Source organism: Suncus etruscus, chromosome 13 (assembly GCF_024139225.1).
Source record: "Suncus etruscus isolate mSunEtr1 chromosome 13, mSunEtr1.pri.cur, whole genome shotgun sequence".
Classification (NCBI taxonomy): Eukaryota; Metazoa; Chordata; class Mammalia; order Eulipotyphla; family Soricidae; genus Suncus; species Suncus etruscus.
Window position 1 is genome coordinate 16,293,394 of NC_064860.1, and position 16,476 is coordinate 16,309,869.

Consider the following 16,476-nt stretch of genomic DNA (forward strand, 5'->3'; position numbering starts at 1 on the left):
TGAATCCTGGCATCCCATATAGTCCCCCGTGCCTGCCAGGAGCTATTTCTGAGCGGATAGCCAGGAGTAACCCCTGAGCACTGCCGGGTGTGGCCCAAAAACAAACAAACAAACAAAAAATGAAGTTATAAAAGCAGGGAACTTCCATATTCTTTCTGGCAATTATTTGTATCTTTGTGAATGAGAGTTTTATGGCTAGGAAATGTATTTACACATTTAGAGGTAAAGATCAGAAAAGGGAGAGGGAGAGTTATTGTGGCAAGATGAACCATTGGTGAATCTGAACTATGTGTTTACAAATGTTCATTGTTCTGTCAGTATTTCCCCATAAGTTGGAAGGTTTTTTTTTAAGTGATTGAATATTGGAGATAATATTCCAGCTTTTGCATCTCCCTATGAAGTGTTTCTCTGCCAACTTGGGCAATCCCTTTGCCAGGCCCCAAAGAGTCCACAGGAAGCATCTAAGCAGTTAACCTTACAAACCCACTCCCTTTCCTGCAGAGACCTTGCTGAGGTGAGGAATCCATCTGCCTTTTTTTCCTATCACCAACCATGTAACTAGAAGGGGTGAAATAAATGTTTATTGAGTAGACTATGAAGGGAAGCTACAGGCAATAGTTTAGCCAACACCCCTTGTAAACTTTGTCCATTTTCTTTCTTTTATGGGGACACTCATGGGTTACTTCTGGCAGTCTCAGGTGACCATCTGAGATTCTGGGATCAAACCTGAGTAAGCTGCGTACAAGGAAAATGCTTTATCCATTGTGCCCTCTACTCCAGCCCCAACCTTGCCCATCTTCTAACCTAGAAACTTCCTCCAGACTGGAGTATAATGTTAGATCATACTGTATTTGTTCTTCCAAATAATTTTTCTCAGTATGCCAGAACGTCATATCTCTGGGTCCTGTGGGAGATCTATTCTGACTTTCTGGAGAAATATATATTGTTTTCCAAAGAGGTTGAGCTATCCAACATTCCCAACAGTAAGTGGGGTTCACTTTTCACTGCATCTCACCAATGCTGGTCATTTTCAATTTTTGACATAGAACCTCCTCACTGGTGTGAGATGATATCTTTTTGTTGTTTTGATTTGTATTTCTTTGATAACAAGTGACAATGAACACTTTTTTTTTATATGCCCAATAGTCATCCATATGTCTTCTTTTTTTTTTTTTTTTTTGGTTTTTGGGCCACACCCGGTAACGCTCAGGGGTTACTCCTGGCTATGTGCTCAGAAGTCGCTCCTGGCTTGGGGGACCATATGGGACGCCGGGGGATCGAACCGCGGTCCATCTCCTAGGCTAGCGCAGGTAAGGCAGGCACCTTACCTCCAGCGCCACCGCCTGGCCCCATCCATATGTCTTCTTTTGGGGAAATGTCTAGTCATCTCCTCACCTCATTTTGGATGGTGTTATTATTTCTTATTTTTTAAATTTGTTTTTGGGGGCATAACTTGGCCATGCTTAGGACTTACTCCTTGCTCTGTACTCAGGAATCACTCCTGGTAGATCAGGGGACCATATGGGATGCCAGACATTGAACCAGGCTGCATCTACTTTACTATCGCTCTAGCCCCTATTGGGTTTATTTTTATCCTTTCTTTTTATTTTGTTTTGGAGCCACATCTGGCTATGCCCAGGGTTTATGGGATTACTTCTCTTGGGATTGGTGACCATTTCTGGTTCCAGGGGGTAGAATGTGGGTCTGGCTGCATGCAGGGCAAGTGCTTTACATGCTGTACTATCTCTCCAGTTATTGGATTTTTAAAAAGTTTGTGAGTGACTTTTTAATCTTTGATATTAACCTTTTAGCTAGGGTATTTTCTCCCATTCTGTAGGGTGTCTCATACCTGGGATATAAAGATATATACTAAGGAGCAACAATGACCACTGACACTAGAAGTAGAGATTTGTTCTATAGAGCCAAGTTGATTTAGTGGGGTTGAGATGTGGATGGGAAGGTCTTTGGAAAAATGGTGGAGGGAAGTTGGCACTCCAGTGGTGGATGTGGTATTGGAATTAAATAGGCATAAAACTATACCTCAATAAAATTTGGGGAAATGATTACAGAAATGGATATAATTCCTCTTGTTATTACTGTTTACATTAATATAAAACATTTTAAAAAGTCAAAGGAGTCACTTTTTGAGAAAAAGATAAGAATTTGGTTGGATAGAACATTATTGCACTAATTTTTTTTTGTTGTTGTTGTTGTGGTTTTTAGGTCACACCCAGCAGTGCTCAGGAGCTACTCCTGGCTCCATGCTCAGAAATTGCTCCTGGCAGGCACAGGGAACCATATGGGATGCCGGGATTCGAACAGATGACCTTCTGCATGAAAGGCAAACACCTTACCTCCATGCTATCTCTCTGGCCCCAATTATTTTTGCATTAAATACAATTTTATTCCTGTTCCTATTGTTTTTTTTTTTTTTTTTTTTTTTTGGTTTTTGGGTCACACTCAGGGGTTACTCCTGGCTCTATGTTCAGAAATCACTTCTGGCAGGCTCGGGGGACCTTATGGAATGTCAGGATTCAAACCACCGTCCTTTTGCATGCAAGGCAAATGCCCTACCTCCATGTTATGTTTCTGGCCCCTTTTGTTTCTTTTTTTTTTTTCTGTGCATTTATTTTGCACTCAAAGGAAGCTTTTTGAATTATTTTTCCATCCAAGAAAACTGTTCCCAACTAGGTCAATTCAACTAGTATTTTTTAACAGTTTAATTTTGTGGGTTCCTTGATTCCTGGATTTATGTAATTTGGTATTAAACAAAAAGTTAAATCCCTCAATAGCTCATATTTATAGTTGTTTTCCTAGTTAAGAAATAGCCTGGGGCCAGAGAGATAGCATAGTAGTAGGGCATTTGTTTTGCATGTAGCCTATCCAGGAGGGACCCAGGTCAATTACTAGCATCCCATATGGTCCCCCAGCCTGCCAGGGATGATTTCTGAGTGCAGAGCCAGAAGTAACCCTTGAGCACCACTGGGTGTGGCCCAGAAACTAGTCAATCAATCAGTCAATTAATAAAGTATTTTAAAAAAGAAAGAAATAGCTAGCCTGATGTAGGTCAAACAGTGCTTAGAATTATATGGATCAAGGGGCCGGAGTGGTGGCACAAGCAGTAAGGCATCTATCTGCCCTGCCCGTGTTAGCCTAGGACAGACCATCGATCCTCCAGTGTCCCATATAGTTCCAAGCCAGGAGCGATTTCTGAGCACATAGCCAGGAGTAACCCCTGAGCATCACCGGGTGTGGCCCAAAAACCAAAAACCAAAAACCAAAAAAAAAAAAAAAAAAAAAAAAGAAGAATTACATGGATCAAGGCTTCTTTTAAATTTAATTAAAATTGATTTTTTTTTCATGTGGTATAATTTGATAAATTTGCCTGCATTGAAATATTATTTTGGAGAATTAGATGGTATAATTGAAGAAAATTATCATGTTTTTATATATTTACCTATCTCTAATTACAAAAGATAGTGTTTTTGCCACCTGTTCTGATAATAGGATATAAAGATTTAAATTTCAGTGCAATTCAATGCCCCTAAACAGCACTTAGTTCTCTTTGATAAATCCGAATTATGTAAGCTGAAAAGTTGATCCCAAAAAAAGAAAAAAAGAAAAGTTGATCCTTAGAGTAAACAATTCACCCTTCTTGTGTAAGTATATGTGAGAATAGCCAGACAAATTCTCTCTTAAATGAAAATGTCTAATATTAAAAATAAGGATATTTGGAAAAAAAGGTTTGCTTTCTGGAGTTAATCTTTCTCTCTTTCTCTCTCTTTCTTCTTTCTTTCTTTCTTTCTTTCTTTCTTTCTTTCTTTCTTTCTTTCTTTCTTTCTTTCTTTCTTTCTTTCTTTCTTTCTTTCTTTCTTCCTTCCTTCCTTCCTTCCTTCCTTCCTTCCTTCCTTCCTTCCTTCTTCTTTCTTTCTTTCTTTCTTTCTTTCTTTCTTTCTTTCTTTCTTTCTTTCTTTCTTTCTTTCTTTCTTTCTTTCTTTCTTTCTTTCTTTCTTTCTTTCTTTCTTTCTTTCTTTCTTTCTTTCTTTCTTTCTTTCTTTCTTTCTTTCTTTCTTTCTTTCTTTCTTTCTTTCTTTCTTTCTTTCTTTCTTTCTTTCTTTCTTTCTTTCTTTCTTCTTTCTTTCTCTTTCTTTTTTCTTTCTTTCTTTCTTAGTTTTTTCTTTCTTTCTTTCTTCTTTCTTTCTTTCTTTCTTTCTTTCTTTCTTTCTTTCTTTCTTTCTTTCTTTCTTTCTTTCTTTCTTTCTTTCTTTCTTTCTTTCTTTCTTTCTTCTTTCTTTCTTCTTTCTTTCTTTCTTTCTTTCTTTCTTTCTTTCTTTCTTTCTTTCTTTCTTTCTTTCTTTCTTTCTTTCTTTCTTTCTTTCTTTCTTTCTTTCTTTCTTTCTTTCTTTCTTTCTTTCTTTCTTTCTTTCTTTCTTTCTTTCTTTCTTTCTTTCTTTCTTTCTTTTTTTCTTTCTTCTTTCTTTCTTTCTTCTTTCTTCCTTCCTTCCTTCCTTCCTTCTTTTTTTTTTTTTTTTTGCAGAAAGACAATCCTGTTTAAGAACTTGCATAATTATCTGTTGTAGGATTTACAAATACACATGACAGTGTACTTGGCATCATTAGTCATTGGGGAAATGTAAGAAAGCCACAGTGTGTGATCACTTTACACACACTGGGATGACTATAAATGCAATAAAAAGTGTTAGCGAGTACTTAGAGAAATATTACTATTACATAGAGAAATATTCCACTATTACTGGTGGAAATCTAACATGGTGGGAACGTTTGGCTATATCCAATAAGCTAAACTAGATCAACCAAAAATTCTGTTCTGAGGTACATGAGGAATTGAATATGGATATCCAAATGAAAAGCTATTCATGAATATTTATAGCAGTGTTATTATTTAATAAGGTAGAAGCAATCCCTCTGTTGGTGAATGAATAGTAAGCATGTGTTGTTTATACACTGAGGAATATTATTTACCCAGAACAGAGGTTGAAGTACCATTACATGAATGAAATAAGAGTATTATATTAAGAGGAAGAAGCCTTCCACAGAAGGCAATTGTAATGAAATATTTTACAAGTTCTGGGTTGAGACAGTTGCGAAGTGATGACTAAACTTCCGTTTTCATTTCCATTTTGCCTTTCATGTGCAATTTGCTAAGTTTCCTCCCCTCTCAATGACTTCCCTTTCTGATACTCTTGGGTTAGAATACAGGCAGTCTATTGTAGCAGAGACTCCCAGATAGCTAGCCCCCTAAGATGGCCTCTTCTCTGCTCCCACAGCATTATTCAAATTCAAGATATCCAATTCCCAGGAAGGTCACAAACCTCCTAAACCCAGCTTGTTTGCCTTACAGAAGAAGCCGCCTTTCATAGTTACCGCAGGTACAGCCCCTGTGGGGTCCTCGAGGCAGCCTCTTCTTTGAAGACTTGAAGAGTAACAAGGTTTTTTTTTTTGGGGGGTGGTTATACCCAGCAGTGCTCAGGGGTTACTCCTGGTTCTATGCTCAGAAATCACCCCTGGCAGGCACGGGGGACCAGATGGGATGCTGGGATTTGAACCACCATCCTTCTGCATGCAAGGCAAATGCTTTACCTCCATGCTATCTCTCCAGCCCTGAGTAACAAGGTTTTCTACCCTCTTCTAGCCAGAAGTCCTTGTGAACCAGAGAATCTATAATGATACCTAATATTGCACACTCAAAAACAGCCACATATTAGATTCTTCCCTTTGTGAAGTTTAAGGATTTCATTTTTAGAATAGAAAAATTCATAGAGTCCAAAAAAACCATATTTGTAATTTTCAGGGCATAGGAGGGAGGAGAATTGGGATGACAAGTAGGATTTATATTTGGGGTGATGATAAAGTTCTGTAATTAAATGATGGTGGTATAATCTCACAGTGAACAGAATTGCATACTTTAAAATAGTTAAAATGGTAATTTTTGTGTGTATATGTTTCTGCAATAAAAATATCTATGAAGCAAAATAAAATAAAATAAAATAAGGAAGCCAGAGGGATAGTACATGCCTTACAGGATGCTAATTGGGATTTGATTCCCAGCATTACATATATTGTTCTGAGCCCCACCAGAAATATTCCTTAGCTAAGAGCCAGAAATAAGCCCTGAGCAGTCAATTATAGCCTCAACATAAACAAAATGGGATGGTTTTGATCAATTATTTGATCATTGCAGTGCTGGGGTTTGAATCCTGAGTTGTACACATAAAAAACAAGTACTCACCACTGAACCACATTCCTGGCCCTTGATAGGGTTAAAAAAAGGGGGGGGGAGAGAAAGGCAGAATTTATAAATTTCAATTTCTTATGATCGTAGTAATATTAAGTGTAATCAACTTCTCCAAATATATATGGTCCACCCCCCCCCAAATCCCCAGTTTGACTTGATATTAGATGCCTTTATATAATTTGCTGAATAAAAGCAAAATTTACTCCAACCACCAACAGGAGTGCTAAAATGAAAGACTAACAAGCCACATATTGATGGTCCTTTGGGGTACCCTGAATTCTCAGATGTTATTGGTAGGAGCACAAGATGGTAAAACCATTATGAGAAAAAATATCTGACAGTTTTTTAAAAAACTATCACCTACATATCTTGTTATCTACAAATTCCAAACCTAGCTATTTATCCAAGTTAAGGAAAATAAAATGTGTATGAAAACATTTGGAGAAAATTTTCCTAGCAAGCAGCCTTGTGCTGAAGGGTGAACTGAACACAACTCAGGACAGGAGAGTCAATCCAAGCTCTTCTTGTCACACAATGCCCTATAATTCAGAAAGCAAGAGAAATCAAGGACTACTAGTCCTTGAAACAGAAACCTAGATTTGCCTATCACCTGTGGCTGATGAAGCGACACTTCACCACAAAAAAGGCATGTGTAGCTTTCCATTGATCAGAATCTCTAGAACGGGCAGAGTTATATTCTGGTAACAAAAAAAATTATAGAACACTGGCATTTAGGCAGGAGATTCACTGAGAGGAGAACCTAGAATACTAGATAAAATTGGGTGTCTGGGGCCCGGAGAGATAGCACAGCGGTGTTTGCCTTGCAAGCAGCCGATCCAGGACCAAAGGTGGTCGGTTCGAATCCCGGTGTCCCATATGGTCCTCCATGCCTGCCAAGAGCTATTTCTGAGCACACAGCCAGAAGTAACCCCTGAGCACCGGATGTGGTTCAAAAACAAAAACAAAAACAAAAACAAAAAAAGGGTGTCTGTACCCAGCTCTGCACTCAGGGATAAATCCTGGCAGCTCTGCTTTCAGCTCTGGAGACCATCTGGGATGCCAGGGATTGAACCAATGTCAGTTACATGCAAAGCAAGTGCCCTATCTTTTGTCACCTGCACCCACAATTGCCATGAGATGCTCAGGGCAAAGGAAAATTGACAGTGGTCCCAGCATAAACTCATCTCTCTCATTTGAGATATAGTTTTACTAGCATCCTAAGACCTTTTTCTGAGTCCATCAAAAAACCACTAAGATTTCTGTTAATCAAAACTATTTCCTAGTTACCAAGCAAATGTGCTGAGGCCCGATTATTCCAGGCCTTGCTAATCAGTATAGGAATGTGAAAATTACTGCAGAACCAGAGCCATCTGGCCCTAAGTCAAGGCCACTTGGTTCTAAAGATAACCTTTATATCAAGACGAAATATAGGCATGCAGTAAACAGCCACAAAAAAGACACCCCCTACTCCAGAGAAAAGAGGAACTGGATATGCAAGCCACAAAGCTGCTTCTGCAGATTTATGAGATTTTGGGAATTTAGGGCATTGTTGAATTTGAGGCCAAAAATAAGTGACGTCTCTGGTAAAGATCAATAAGTATTATAATCATTGTATTAAGGAGGAGGTTAATGAATTCCATAGAATGTTTTGATGATTCTTTATACCTCACTGCAGCCACCTATGTTTTCCTGCTATGAAAACTATTGACCACCCCCTTCTTCCTTGCTAACTCGGAATGACTTGCTAAAGTAAATGTATAAAACCCTGCTCTTTGAGTAAATAAATGGGCTAGATCCAAACTCCTTTCTTGGTGTGAGGTCTAGTCACAATTTGTCGACTCCTGTGCCCATTCACTTGAGGACTCCACTGCTGTTTCTCTGTCCAGCTGCTTTTGACCAGCCCCAAGTGGCCTGTGACAAAATGCCAAATGTCAACGCACTAATTTCCAAACTGTGAGATGAAGAGATGAGCTAATAACCCTAAACAAAGGTGTTCCCCCAACTTCCTCTTTCCCTAAACCTCTTTTTTTAGTATGTAAAGGCCCACCTGGATTATTCAACCTTCCCCCTCCTAGTATTGGAAATTGGTTTGAATAAAGAAAGGAGTTCTGGCTTTTGGCTGGGGCAGAGAGAGCACCAGGGAGGCAAAGGCCACAAAAGCACATACCCCTTGATTAGCATGAAATGCCCATCTTTGCCCCTTACAACTTTTCTGAGTCTAAAGTTTGTGTCATCTGATATTAGTATGGCTATACCATATAAGAGAGTTGTTTGCTTGTATGATTTTCCTCCAGCCTTTGATTTTGAGTCTATGTTTGTTCTGAGTATTCAGGTGTGTTTCTTGTAGGCAGCAGAAGGTTGGATTCATCTTTTAGATCCATTTTGCGACTCTGTCTCTTAACTGGTACATTTAGTCCATTGATGTTGAGGGAGATGATTGTCATAGGATTTAATGTCATATTTGTGTATAAGTTTGGTGTGTCTGTTGGTCTCTCTTGTCTTTTTTTTGTTTGTTTGTTTTTTGGGCCACACCAGGCGGTGCTCAGGGGTTATTCCTGGCTGTCTGCTCAGAAATAGCTCCTGGCAGGCACGGGGGACCATATGGGACACCGGGATTCCAACCAACCACCTTTGGTCCTGGATCGGCTGCTTGCAAGGCAAATACCACTGTGCTATCTCTCTGGGCCCGGTCTCTCTTGTCTTAAAGTAGACCTTTCAGCTTTTCTTTTCTTTTCTTTTTTTTTAGAAATATGCCAGAATTTATTTATTTATTTATAGATTTGGTGTAGGGGTCATACCCACCAGCACTCAGGGGTTATTCCTGGCTCTATGCTCAGAAATCACTCCTGGCAGGCTCAGGGGAACATATGGGGTGCTGGGATTCAAACCACTGTCCTTCTGCATGCAAGGCAAATGCCCTGCCTCCATGCTATCTCTCTGGCCCTGCGAGAATGATTTCCATGTGCAGAGCCAGGAGGAACCCGAGTGCCGCTGGGTGTGCCGCCCCCCCCGGATATCTTAAAACAAAACAAAACAACAAACACCTAAAATATAAGAACTGAAGGAAATGGATGAACCAGGCTTGCCATGTACTCTGCTAACCAAGGTTCAATTCCCAGCATCCCATATGGTCCTACAAGCCTGTGAGAATCCCTGAGCACTGCCTGGTATGGCCCAAAAATAAACACAAAAGCAAGCACGAGTAGGGCCAGAGCAATAGCACAATGGTGGGGCATTTGCCTTGCACACAGCTTACCCAGGATGGACCCAGGCATCCCATATCCCTGTGCCTGCCAAGAGCAATTTCTGAGCACAGAGCCAGGAGGAACCCCTGAGCACCACCATGTGTGGCCCCAAAGCCAAAACCAAACAACCAACCAAACAAGAGCACAGTGGGTGGCATGCCTCTTTTTCTATACTTTAATAATTGAATTTTTTCTTTTTTTGTTTTTGGGTCACTCCCGGCAGTGCTCAGTGGTTCCTCCTGGTTCTATGCTCAGGAATTGTTCCTGGCAGGTCAGGGAAACATATGGGATGCCAGGATTCGAACCACCAACCTTCCGCATGCAAGGCAAATGCCTTACCTCCATGCTATCTCTCCAGCCTCATAATTTAATTTTTTAGAGTTCTGTGAGCTCTTTCAACTACAGCTTGTCCTTATGGATTATATAAAATGTGAGTGATATGTTTGATTTGCCACTCCTTCCAAAATTATTGAAAACTTTTCCTGGTGTAGGTTCGGCCATTGTCTGTCTTTATATTTTGGGGAAAACCCATAACAGAAAAGCACTAAAGTATGAAGGTGCACATTTGTTTAGCTCGTTATGAAGTCACTGGAACTCCCCATATAAAATGAGAATATGTATGTACCATCACATGAACATAAGTTTTTTTGGGGAAGGGGAAGTCAACATATGTAATATCCATTTGCCTCAATTCACTAGTTTGTAATCTTTGGGGGTTGGCCCCAGCTACATGTGTTCTTTTATTCAAAGGTGCACAAATGGTACACGTATCAACTACTTGTCTGGCTTGTTTTCATAGAATATGATAGTTGACATGTAAATGACAGGCATTTGTATGAAGGGCTGCATGTTCTTCTGCAGGTGACTTAAATATTGACATGACCAAACAATCAACAGTTTTATTCCCGAAAGCCATAGGCCTTGGGAGTCTAGAGTGGGCTCTTATGTGAATACTAAATATTGGCTCAGAATATTTTTGTAGAAGAGCTTGTAATTGCTGCAGCAAATCTTGAACAACTTGGTCATGAGCATAAAGAGGCAGTTGTTATGCCTGGGAACAATCTACTATGCAAGCTGAATCACTTACTCCATTTCATGGCTGGGCTCAGCAGGCCACCAGCCCCTGGCCCAGCACTGATGCCTTCTCTTCCCCAGCAGGAAGGACAGAGCCTCACCTAGTGACCAGAGGCTCCCAACCATCAGAAGCTCCCTTCTCAGTCATAGAGCCTGTGGCTACTAGTGCCCAGCTGCTGACCCATCAGGCCGAGCCCACATGCTCAAGCTGCCTGGTGAGGAGGCCCAGCTTCCTGCAGTCTGAGGGGTCTCGCATGCTCCCACCATCTCCAGCCATCCTCCTAGCTAAGCCCTCCGGGTTCAAACAGTATCTTCTCTCCCCTGACTCTGTCCTTTCAAATGGCACCCAAGCATCATCTACCTAGGCCTGGGTAGGAGGGCACAAAGGGAGAAGAGTGCTGGCAGATGAAGCAGAGCAGGGCTGTAGGCCAGGGAGGCCTGCTGGTTGAATGAGGGGCCAGTATGCGAGGGAGAAGAGTGTCCAAGCCCCATGGCCCCTCTCCTTTCTCTCCTTTCCAGAACCTTCCCAGGACCTCCCCTCTTGTCTACTCCCTCCATATGTCCTCCTGCTCCTGTCCCAGAAGCTTCCACTGTGTCCCTTTTTGTGTATTCTCCCCTTCTCTATCTCTGATTCCTCCCACTGCTGGCAGCAAGTCTACTGGACCTTAGAGCCCCTTGCCCCTTTCACCTGTCTGCCCTTCCTGAGACCCCTAGGATGGCTCTTCCATGACTCCGAAGCAAGTCCTCAGCCTCAAGATCCTGTCCTTATTTCCCTGTGACTTGGAGAATCCTCATGCTTAGCTGGCCACCCAAGTGTGGTGTTGGGGAAGCTCGCGCCTTCTTTCGGTTTGTTGATCTGATTTGTTTTCGATGCTCACTTGTAGAACTGGGGACTCAACACCACTGTGCTGCCCTAGGGGCATCCTGTAGCCTGATGACAAGGTACCTAAATATGCCATATCGCCCTCTTCATGTGTGTATCCACACACGAATGAGGAGAGTGCCCAACCCCATTCATCCCCGTCCTCCCAGCTCTGTGCACAGCGTCTGTTATGCACCTGCATCTTGGTCACTGGTCCACTGATCAGGCACATGGCTGAGAATCAGAGGCATTTTGGAACGATGGCAAACAAGTGTGCCAACTTGTTTGGGTTGTATGGAGTGCTCAGTGGGAATTGAAGGGCTTCATTAATGGGGCCCAGTGCTGGGGTTAGGGTAGATCCTATATATATATATATATATATATATATATATATATATATGAGGACTTGCACATATATAAATATAAATAGATATATTTATGCATATACTATAATTTACAATATATTTATATTATACTAATAAAAATAAATAATATAAATATATAATATAAATAATTTATATATAAATATAAATATATGTATATATGCAAGTCCTCATCTAGACACAAGAGGGTCAGCAACATACAGCCAGGATGGCGGGCAGGTATGGATTGTCCTGGTGGATTCCGCAGAAGGGCACAAAGGAACAGGGGCAAGTTCAGGGCTGCTATCGCCCGACTCTCCCTCCTGTGACACTCGGCAGTTGGTGAGACTGTTAACCAATAGTGGGGACTTTTCTAGGCCCCACTGTCAGGCCTCATCTGGGGGTGCAGGTGGTATCTTGGACATGGAGAGGCCTCTAAGACAAATTCCCCACAATCCAGAAGCACACTTTTGCACTGGCAAAAGAGCTTTGTGCCCTGTTCAGTGACACACACGCACATAGCCTGGTGCAGATTCATAGACATTTATTTGAACAAGGAAGAAAATAGGACAGAGCATGTCAGAGAATATCTTCTCCTTCCTCTCTGCCTCCAATGATCAGGATGCCCCAGTCATTGCAAAGAATGCTGGAATCAGAAGCAGATCCAACTGTAGCAGTGATGCTGCCATGGTGTCTCCCAGGAACACGCGATGTGTGCTGTGGCAGTTCTGACTTTTGTTTGGCTTTGGAAGCTCCTTCAGTTAAGGGTTGAGTGTGGCCAGGTTTTGGAGGTGTCAAGAGATTGGCATGTTTGCCCACAGTGTCTGATTCTGCACATAAGATCCTCTCTTACAAGGGTTTCCTTAAAGAACTGAGTTCCTTCAGGCACCCCTCTGAAGTGTTTCACTGAGTCTCAGGGCCTGAAGAGAGGTCTGCTAGATTTCTCATTTGGTGTGCTTTTCAGTGACTCCATTTGGTGCCAGAGAAAGCACCGGACCTCATGTAGGCAGGCCTGCATTTGTCAAAGGCGTCTCTTCCTTGGGCCTCTGGACACATCTGAAGTACAATCTGAGAGGGCATGCCTGGCCAACCTCCAGCACAGCCCACACCCTGCTACTCCCTGGGCGTTTCCCATTATCCAAATGGAGCAGTAAATGGAAATGTGGAGTCCAAAATGCTAAATAGGGGGACATTTTTGTCGTCCCTGATCCACTGTCCCCTAGATAATATGCTCAGTTGGGGAGATATTTCTGCCCCCTGTGTCAGTGCCCAGTTTGGGGGACACTATCTGTCCCCTATTTAAGGTGCTGCTTTTGGGGGACACTATTGCACCCCAATTCATATGCCACCCGTGGAGGACATACTGTCCCCCAGATAAATACTCCCTTGGAAAGCGTTTTCAGCCCCATGGTTCAGTGTGTGGTCTGGGGGACACTTTCTGTCCCCCAATCTAAGGTGCTGCTTTGGGGAAACAGTTGTCCCCTGATTAGGAAGCCACCATTGGGGGACATTAATGTCCCCCAGATAAAGCTCAGTTTGGGAGATTTGCTGCCCCTGGTTTAGTGTGCACTTTGAGGGACACTTCTTGTCCCCCGATATAAGCTGTAATTTATGGGGGCACTGTTGTCCCCCAATTCAACTGCCACCAATGAGGGACATTACTGTCCCCCAGATAAAGCTCAGTTAAGGTACTTCTGCTCCTGCTTTCCTGTTTGCTTTGGGGGACACTTTCTGTCCCCCGATATAATGTGCAGCTTGAGGGACACTGTTGTCCCCTGATTAGGAATCCACCATAGGGGACATTACTGTCCCCCAGATAAAGTTTTTAGGAAGCATTTCTGCCTCTGGTTTGGCATGCATTTTGGGGGACACTTTCTGCCCCCCGATATAATGTGCAGCTTGTGGGGACACTGTTGTCCCCTGATTAAGAATTCAACATAGGGGGACATTACTGTCCCCCAGATAAAGTTCACTTTAGGAAGCATTTCTACCTCTAGTTTGGCATGCATTTTGGGGGACACTTTCTGTCCCCCAATATAATGAGCAGCTTGTTGGGACACTGTTGTCCCCTCATTAGAAAGCCACCATAGGGGGACTTCCTGTCCTTGATATAAAGTTCAGTTCAGGAAATATTTCTGTCTCTGGTTTGGCATGCAATTTGGGGACAATTTCTGTCCCCCGAATAATCTGTAGCTTGTGGGGGACACTTGTCTCCCGGTTCAAATGGCACGGTTCTTCATAATTCTTGGGCATTTTTTTTTTTTTTTTTAGACATTAACATCCACGTGATTTCTATTGAGTCTATAAAGACAGATTATGGGACAGACCCAGGGGCCTTGCTGGGACCTTTACAAAAATGTTCTAGCACATCTCCTTGGAACACGAGATCCTGCTGCACCCGCGCTACTTCGGCCCCAACCTGCGCAACACCTTGAAGCAGAAGCTTTTCACCGAAGTGGAGAGCATCTGCACGGGCAAGTATGGCTTTGTGATCTCCTACACTCCCTTCAACAACATCGGTGCTGGTGTGATCCAGCCAGGCCGAGGCTTTGTCTTGTCTCCAGGCAAGTACAAGGCGTTGTTTTCCGGCCCTTTAAAGGGGAAGTTGTGGATGCCATCCTCACCCAGATTAACAAGGTCAGAGTCTTCACTGAAATTGGCCTATGTCCTGCTTCATCTCTCGACATTCCATCCAGTCAGAGATGGAGTTTGATCCTAATTCCAATCCTCCGTGTTACAAGACTAGGATGAGGACATCATGATTCAGCAGGAAGATGACATTTGGCTGAAGAGCATGGGCACCCACTTGGACAAGAATGACATTTTTGTGATCATCTCTCTGATGGACACTTACTTGGGGCTTGTGAGCTGAGCGCCAGGGACCCACTTGGTCCTTATCTTGGTGGCTGTCACGCCTTTCTTGTTGTTCAGAGATTTTGTTTGGGGCCTGTGGGAGAGCCAGGAAGGTTTCTATTGGCCCCAGAATAGCACCTGGTCTCTCTTGTATCTTCACAGACCAAGATGTTTTTTCTTTTTCTTTCTTTCTTTCTTTCTTTCTTTCTCTTTCTTTCTTTCTTTCTTTCTTTCTTTCTTTCTTTCTTTCTTTCTTTCTTTCTTTCTTTCTTTCTTTCTTTCTTTCTTTCTTTCTTTCTTTCTTTCTTTCTTTCTTTCTTTCTCTTTCCTTTCTTTTCTTTTTCTTTCTTTCTTTCTTTCTTTCTTTCTTTCTTTCTTTCTTTCTTTCTTTCTTTCTTCTTTCTTCTTTCTTTATTTCTTTCTTTCTTTCTTTCTTTCTTTCTTTCTTTTCTTTCTTTCTTTCTTTCCTTTCTTTCTTTCTTTCTTTCTTTCTTTCTTTCTTTCTTTCTTTCTTTCTTTCTTTCTTTCTTTCTTTCTTTCTTTATTTCTTTCTTTCTTTCTTTCTTTCTTTCTTTCTTTCTTTCTTTCTTTCTTTCTTTCTTTCTTTCTTTCTTTCTTTCTTTCTTCTTTCTTTCTTTCTTTCTTTCTTTCTTTCTTTCTTTTCTTTCTTTCTTTCTTTCTTTCTTTCTTTCTTTCTTTCTTTCTTTCTTTCTTTCTTTCTTTCTTTCTTTCTTTCCTTTCTTTCTTTCTTTCTTTCTTTCTTTTTCTTTCTTTCTTTTCTTTTCTTTTTCTTTCTTTTCTTTTCTTCTTTCTTTCTTTCTTCTTTCTTTCTTTTTTCTATCTTTCTTTCTTTCTTTCTTTCTTTCTTTTTCTTTCTTTTTCTATTTCTTTCTTTCTTTCTTTCTTTCTTTCTTTCTTTCTTTCTTTCTTTCCTTTCTTTCTTTCTTTCTTTCTTTCTTTCTCTTCTTTCTTTCTTTCTTTCCTTTCTTTCTTTCTATCTTTCTTTCTTTCTTTCTTTCTTTCTTTCTTTCTTTCTTTCTTTCTTTCTTTCTTTCTTTCTTTCTTTCTTTCTTTCTTTCTTTCTTTCTCTTTCTTTCTTTCTTTCTTTCTTTCTTTTTTTAAAGCTGTGTCTTCACTATGAAAGATTTTGGTTTCTCATTAAATGTTTATCTTCTTTTTTTGAATAGGGAAAAATAATCTTTAAAATAGTTTTAATATAAAAAAGCTTCAACTTCACTAACATTTAAAAAAGACAGAATCGATTGTCTGCTGGCTCTTTAATCCACAAAATTTCCATCAGTTTTTCTGACCTTACCTTCAGGTTTGATTGTTAGGAAACGGAAGAGTCTTTATTTCTCTTGAGTCACTTTTACAAACCAGTATTGTGGAGCAAATGTTTTCAGAACAAATGAAGAATGATGCATGGTATCTATGTTCCATGTATCCGCATCAGGGATCTGATTAGCATCAATAGATTTTGCATTTGACTCAGAAGTTGGTGAAATTATCTTTAGCAGATTAAATGGTTCATCATCTACAGCACTTTTATTGGCACAGGTGGCCTCATGCTCCTTGAGTCTTTTGATTGGTACCACATGACAAGCATTGTATTTGCAGCTGGTCATCTTTTTTTTGCTATGTTTGGGCTTTTCTCTTTACATGATGCCAGGTGGTACTATAATCTGCAGGCTGACACCCTGTGGTTTGAATTATAGGGATATATTTGGAAGATTTCTTGCTCCATGAGGCTAACTGTACTAAGATGACTGCTACACTGCTTTCTGCTCAGCTTCCTGGATCTATCTTTTTAATTCTAATAAATAA

The 16,476-nt window shown here is 41.0% G+C and overlaps 1 pseudogene; it reads left to right on the forward strand.

The window, feature by feature from the left end:
- Positions 1-14,155: 14,155 nt before the first annotated feature.
- On the forward strand, positions 14,156-14,671 carry LOC126025564 (DNA-directed RNA polymerase II subunit RPB7-like; annotated as a pseudogene).
- The last annotated feature ends 1,805 nt before the right edge of the window (positions 14,672-16,476 follow it).